Here is a 6,403-nt window from a genome sequence, read left to right as displayed (position 1 = left end):
AAATAATGGTTTCAGTGGTTATATTTGAAAATAGTGAAGAAATACTCAAAGTGGTCTCCCTCCCAAGGACTGACTGCGCTCGACGCTTCTTAACTTCGGTTATCGGACGAGAACCGGTGTATTCAGCGTGTTATGGCCGTTTCTCGAGAGTGCTAGTTAATAATTTGAATTAAATTAACTTTCATCTTTATAAAACAATAACAAAAAGAAGATATGTTTGCTTTTTTCATATTTGGTGGAATTTGAAAGAGGAAACAAAAGTGAAAAAGCCGACGGCACGCAGTATTCCCAAGTACTGTATGCGCTCGACGCTGCTTAACTTCGGTTATCGGACGAGAACCGGTGTATTCAGCGTGATATGGCCGTTGCCGAGAGTGCTAGGTAATAATTCGAATTTAAATTAAGTGAGACAAATTAACCATCATCTTTTTAAAACAATAACAAAAAGAAAATAAGTTTGCTTTTTTCAAATCTATTGGAATTTAAAAGAGGGAAAAAAAGTGAAAAAGCCAACGGCACGCAGTGTTCCTAAGTGGTCTCCCTCCCAAGTAGTGACTGCGCTCGACGCTGCTTAACTTCGGTTATCGGACGAGAACCGGTGTATTCAGCGTGATATGGCCGTTGCCGAGAGTGCTAGTTAATAATTTGAATTTAATTAACTTTCATCTTTATAAAACAATAAAAAAATGAAGATATGTGTGCTTTTTTCAAATCGGGTGGAATTTAAAAGAGGAAACAAAAGTGAAAAACCAACGGCACGCAATATTCCCAAGTACTGACTGCGCTCGACGCTGCTAACGTCGGCGATCGGACGAGAACCGGTGTTCTCAGCGTGATATGGCCGTTGCCGAGAGTGCTAGTTAAAAATTCGAATTTAAATTAAGTGAGACAAATTAACCTTCATCTTTCTAAAACAATAACAAAAAGAAGATATGTTTGCTTTTCCATATCTATTGGAATTTAAAAGAGGAAAAAAAAGTGAAAAAGCTAACGGCACGCAGTGTTCCTAAGTGGTCGCCCTCCCAAATACTGACTGCGCTCGACGCTGCTTAACTTCGGTTATCGTACGAGAACCGGTGTATTCAGCGTGTTATGGCCGTTGCCGATAGTGCTAGTTAATAATTTGAATTAAAAAACTTACATCTTTATAAAACAATAACAAAAAGAAGATATGTGTGCTTTTTTCAATTCGGGTGGAATTTAAAAGAGGAAACAAACGTGAAAAACCAACGGCACGCAGTATTCCCAAGTACTGACTGCGCTCGACGCTGCTACCAGGGCGATCGGACGAGAACCGGTGTTCTCAACGTGATATGGCCGTTGCCGAGAGTGCTAGTTAAAAATTCGAATTTAAATTAAGTGAGACAAATTAACCTTCATCTTTATAAAACATTAACAAAAAGAAAATATGTTTGCTTTTTTCATATCGGGTGGAATTTAAAAGAGGAAACAAAAGTGAAAAAGCCAACGGCACGCAGTATTCCCAAGTACTGACTGCGCTCGACGCTGCTAACGTCGGCGATCGGACGAGAACCGGTGTTCTCAGCGTGATATGGCCGTTGCCGAGAGTGCTAGTTAATAATTTGAATTAAATTTACTTTCATCTTTATAAAAAAATAACAAAAAGAAGATATGTTTGCTTTTTTCATATCTGGTGGAATTTGAAAGAGGAAATAAAAGTGAAAAAGCCAACGGCACGCAGTATTCCCAAGTACTGTATGCGCTCGACGCTGCTTAACTTCGGTGATCGGACGAGAACCGGTGTTTTCAGCGTGATATGGCCGTTGCCGAGAGTGCTAGTTAATAATTCGAATTTAAATTAAGTGAGACAAATTAACCTTCATCATTTTAAAACAATAACAAAGAAACATGTTTGCTTTTTTCATATCTATTAAAATTTAAAAGAGGAAAAAAAGTGAAAAAGCCAACGGCACGCAGTGTTCCTAAGTGGTCTCCCTCCCAAGTACTGACTGCGCTCGACGCTGCTTAACTTCGGTGATCGGACGAGAACCGCTGTATTCAGCGTGATATGGTCGTTGCCGAGAGTGCTAGTTAATAATTCGAATTTAAATTAAGTGAGACAAATTAACCTTCATCATTTTAAAACAATAACAAAATGAAAACATGTTTGCTTTTTTCATATCTATTAAAATTTAAAAGAGGAAAAAAAAGTGAAAAAGCCAACGGCACGCAGTGTTCCTAAGTGGTCTCCCTCCCAAGTAGTGACTGCGCTCGACGCTGCTTAACATCGGTTATCGGACGAGAACCGCTGTATTCAGCGTGATATGGCCGTTGCCGAGAGTGCTGGTTAATAATTTTAATTTAATTAACTTTCATCTTTATAAAACAATAACAAAAAGAAGATATGTTTGCTTTTTTCATATCGGGTGGAATTTAAAAGAGGAAACAAAAGTGAAAAAGCCAACGGCACGCAGTATTCCCAAGTACTGACTGCGCTCGACGCTGCTAACGTCGGCGATCGGACGAGAACCGTTTTTCTCAGCGTGATATGGCCGTTGCCGAGAGTGCTAGATAATAATTCGAATTTAAATTAAGTGAGACAAATTAACCTTCATCTTTTTAAAACAATAACAAAAAGAAAATATGTTTGCTTTTTTCATATCTATTGGAATTTAAAAGAGGAAAAAAAAGTGAAAAAGCTAACGGCACGCAGTGTTCCTAAGTGGTCGCCCTCCCAAATACTGACTGCGCACGACGCTGCTTAACTTCGGTTATCGTACGAGAACCGGTGAATTCAGCGTGTTATGGCCGTTGCCGATAGTGCTAGTTAATAATTTGATTTAAATTAACTTTCATCTTTATAAAACAATAACAGAAAGAAGATATGTTTGCTTTTTTTCATATCTGGTGGAATTTGAAAGAGGAAACAAAAGTGAAAAAGCCAACGGCACGCAGTATTCCCAAGTACTGTATGCGCTCGACGCTGCTTAATTCGGTGATCGGACGAGAACCGGTGTTTTCAGCGTGTATGGCCGTTGCCGAGAGTGCTAGTTAATAATTCGAATTTAAATTAAGTGAGACAAATTAACCTTCATAATTTTAAAACAATAACAAAAAAAACATGTTTGCTTTTTTCATATCTATTAAAATTTAAAAGAGGAAAAAAAGTGAAAACCCCAACGGCACGCAGTGTTCCTAAGTGGTCTCCCTCCCAAGTACTGACTGCGCTCGACGCTGCTTAACTTCGGTGATCGGACGAGAACCGGTGTATTCAGCGTGATATGGCCGTTGCCGAGAGTGCTAGTTAATAATTTGAATTTAATTAACTTTCATCTTTATAAAACAATAACAAAAAAGAAGATATGTTTGCTTTTTCATATCTATTAAAATTTATAAGAGGGAAAAAAAGTGGAAAAACGGCACGCAGTGTTCCTAAGTGGTCTCCCTCCCAAGTACTGACTGCGCTCGACGCTGCTTAACTTCGGTGATCGGACGAGAACCGGTGTATTCAGCGTGTTATGGCCGTTGCCGAAAGTGCTAGTTAATAATTTGAACTAAATCAACTTTCATCTTTATAAAACAATAACAAAAAGAAGATATGTTTGCTTTTTTCATATCAGGTGGAATTTAAAAGAGGAAACAAAAGTGAAAAAGCCAACGGCACGCAGTATTCCCAAGTACTGACTGCGCTCGACGCTGCCAACGTCGGCGATCGGACGAGAACCGGTGTTCTCAGCGTGATATGGCCGTTGCCGAGAGTGCTAGATAATAATTCGAACTTAAATTAAGTGAGACAAATTAACCTTCATCTTTTTAAAACAATAACAAAAAGAAAATATGTTTGCTTTTTTATATCTATTGGAATTTAAAAGAGGAAAAAAGTGAAAAAGCTAACGGCACGCAGTGTTCCTAAGTGGACGCCCTCCCAAGTACTGACTGCGCTCGACGCTTCTTAACTTCGGTGATCGTACGAGAACCGGTGTATTCAGTGTGATATGGCCGTTGCCGAGAGTGCTAGTTAATAATTTGAATTTAATTAACTTTCATCTTTATAAAACAATAACAAAAAGAAGATATGTTTGCTTCTTTCATATCGGGTGAAATTTAAAAGAGGAAACAAAAGTGAAAAACCAACGGAACGCAGTATTCCCAAGTACTGTATGCGCTCGACGCTGCTTAACTACGGTTATCGGACGAGAACCGGTGTATTCAGCGTGATATGGCCGTTGCCGAGAGTGCTAGTTAATAATTTGAATTTAATTAACTTTCATCTTTATAAAACAATAACAAAAAAGAAGATATGTTTGCTTTTTTCATATCTATTAAAATTTTAAAGAGGAAACAAAAGTGAAAAAGCCAACGGCACGCAGTATTCCCAAGTACTGACTGCGCTCGACGCTGCTAACGTCGGCGATCGGACGAGAACCGGTGTTCTCAGCGTGATATGGCCGTTGCCGAGAGTGCTAGATAATAATTCGAATTTAAATTAAGTGAGACAAATTAACCTTCATCTTTTTAAAACAATAACAAAATGAAAATATGTTTGCTTTTTTCATATCTATTGGAATTTAAAAGAGGAAAAAAAAAGTGAAAAAGCTAACGGCACGCAGTGTTCCTAAGTGGTCGCCCTCCCAAATACTGACTGCGCACGACGCTGCTTAACTTCGGTTATCGTACGAGAACCGGTGAATTCAGCGTGTTATGGCCGTTGCCGATAGTGCTAGTTAATAATTTGATTTAAATTAACTTTCATCTTTATAAAACAATAACAGAAAGAAGATATGTTTGCTTTTTTTCATATCTGGTGGAATTTGAAAGAGGAAACAAAAGTGAAAAAGCCAACGGCACGCAGTATTCCCAAGTACTGTATGCGCTCGACGCTGCTTAATTCGGTGATCGGACGAGAACCGGTGTTTTCAGCGTGTATGGCCGTTGCCGAGAGTGCTAGTTAATAATTCGAATTTAAATTAAGTGAGACAAATTAACCTTCATAATTTTAAAACAATAACAAAAAAAACATGTTTGCTTTTTTCATATCTATTAAAATTTAAAAGAGGAAAAAAAGTGAAAACCCCAACGGCACGCAGTGTTCCTAAGTGGTCTCCCTCCCAAGTACTGACTGCGCTCGACGCTGCTTAACTTCGGTGATCGGACGAGAACCGGTGTATTCAGCGTGATATGGCCGTTGCCGAGAGTGCTAGTTAATAATTTGAATTTAATTAACTTTCATCTTTATAAAACAATAACAAAAAAGAAGATATGTTTGCTTTTTCATATCTATTAAAATTTATAAGAGGGAAAAAAAGTGGAAAAACGGCACGCAGTGTTCCTAAGTGGTCTCCCTCCCAAGAACTGACTGCGCTCGACGCTGCTTAACTTCGGTTATCGGACGAGAACCGGTGTATTCAGCGTGATATGGCCGTTGCCGACAGTGCTAGTTAATAATTTGAATTTAATTAACTTTCATCTTTATAAAACAATAACAAAAAAGAAGATATGTTTGCTTTTTTCATATCTATTAAAATTTAAAAGAGGAAAAAAAAGTGAAAAAGCCAACGACACGCAGTGTTCCTAAGTGGTCTCCATCCCAAGTACTGACTGCGCTCGACGCTGCTTAACTTCGGTGATCGGACGAGAACCGCTGTATTCAGCGTCATATGGCCGTTGCCGAGAGTGCTAGTTAATAATTCGAATTTAAATTAAGTGAGACAAATTAACCTTCATAATTTTAAAACAATAACAAAAAAAACATGTTTGCTTTTTTCATATCTATTAAAATTTAAAAGAGGAAAAAAAGTGAAAAACCCAACGGCACGCAGTGTTCCTAAGTGGTCTCCCTCCCAAGTACTGACTGCGCTCGACGCTGCTTAACTTCGGTGATCGGACGAGAACCGGTGTATTCAGCGTGTTATGGCCGTTGCCGAAAGTGCTAGTTAATAATTTGAACTAAATCAACTTTCATCTTTATAAAACAATAACAAAAAGAAGATATGTTTGCTTTTTTCATATCAGGTGGAATTTAAAAGAGGAAACAAAAGTGAAAAAGCCAACGGCACGCAGTATTCCCAAGTACTGACTGCGCTCGACGCTGCCAACGTCGGCGATCGGACGAGAACCGGTGTTCTCAGCGTGATATGGCCGTTGCCGAGAGTGCTAGATAATAATTCGAACTTAAATTAAGTGAGACAAATTAACCTTCATCTTTTTAAAACAATAACAAAAAGAAAATATGTTTGCTTTTTTATATCTATTGGAATTTAAAAGAGGAAAAAAGTGAAAAAGCTAACGGCACGCAGTGTTCCTAAGTGGACGCCCTCCCAAGTACTGACTGCGCTCGACGCTTCTTAACTTCGGTGATCGTACGAGAACCGGTGTATTCAGTGTGATATGGCCGTTGCCGAGAGTGCTAGTTAATAATTTGAATTTAATTAACTTTCATCTT

At 38.6% G+C, this 6,403-nt stretch overlaps 15 pseudogenes; all 15 read right to left on the bottom strand.

The window, feature by feature from the left end:
• Positions 1 to 507: 507 nt before the first annotated feature.
• On the bottom strand, positions 508 to 626 carry LOC149701307 (5S ribosomal RNA; annotated as a pseudogene).
• A 359-nt stretch (positions 627 to 985) lies between these two features.
• On the bottom strand, positions 986 to 1,104 carry LOC149701306 (5S ribosomal RNA; annotated as a pseudogene).
• A 582-nt stretch (positions 1,105 to 1,686) lies between these two features.
• Positions 1,687 to 1,789, bottom strand: LOC149701305 (5S ribosomal RNA; annotated as a pseudogene).
• Positions 1,790 to 1,922: 133 nt separating this feature from the next.
• On the bottom strand, positions 1,923 to 2,041 carry LOC149701304 (5S ribosomal RNA; annotated as a pseudogene).
• Positions 2,042 to 2,178: 137 nt separating this feature from the next.
• On the bottom strand, positions 2,179 to 2,297 carry LOC149701303 (5S ribosomal RNA; annotated as a pseudogene).
• Positions 2,298 to 2,658: 361 nt separating this feature from the next.
• LOC149701302 (5S ribosomal RNA) lies at positions 2,659 to 2,777 on the bottom strand (annotated as a pseudogene).
• A 358-nt stretch (positions 2,778 to 3,135) lies between these two features.
• Positions 3,136 to 3,254, bottom strand: LOC149701301 (5S ribosomal RNA; annotated as a pseudogene).
• A 118-nt stretch (positions 3,255 to 3,372) lies between these two features.
• Positions 3,373 to 3,491, bottom strand: LOC149701300 (5S ribosomal RNA; annotated as a pseudogene).
• Positions 3,492 to 3,849: 358 nt separating this feature from the next.
• Positions 3,850 to 3,968, bottom strand: LOC149701299 (5S ribosomal RNA; annotated as a pseudogene).
• Positions 3,969 to 4,555: 587 nt separating this feature from the next.
• LOC149701298 (5S ribosomal RNA) lies at positions 4,556 to 4,674 on the bottom strand (annotated as a pseudogene).
• A 358-nt stretch (positions 4,675 to 5,032) lies between these two features.
• On the bottom strand, positions 5,033 to 5,151 carry LOC149701297 (5S ribosomal RNA; annotated as a pseudogene).
• A 118-nt stretch (positions 5,152 to 5,269) lies between these two features.
• Positions 5,270 to 5,388, bottom strand: LOC149701296 (5S ribosomal RNA; annotated as a pseudogene).
• A 123-nt stretch (positions 5,389 to 5,511) lies between these two features.
• Positions 5,512 to 5,630, bottom strand: LOC149701295 (5S ribosomal RNA; annotated as a pseudogene).
• Positions 5,631 to 5,764: 134 nt separating this feature from the next.
• Positions 5,765 to 5,883, bottom strand: LOC149701294 (5S ribosomal RNA; annotated as a pseudogene).
• A 358-nt stretch (positions 5,884 to 6,241) lies between these two features.
• On the bottom strand, positions 6,242 to 6,360 carry LOC149701293 (5S ribosomal RNA; annotated as a pseudogene).
• Between the last annotated feature and the right edge of the window lie 43 nt (positions 6,361 to 6,403).

This window comes from Phalangium opilio, unplaced genomic scaffold (assembly GCF_054372755.1).
Source record: "Phalangium opilio isolate 3A_F unplaced genomic scaffold, DU_Popi_V2 ptg000019l_1, whole genome shotgun sequence".
NCBI lineage: Eukaryota > Metazoa > Arthropoda > Arachnida > Opiliones > Phalangiidae > Phalangium > Phalangium opilio.
This window is presented reverse-complemented; position numbering and strand designations above follow the sequence as displayed.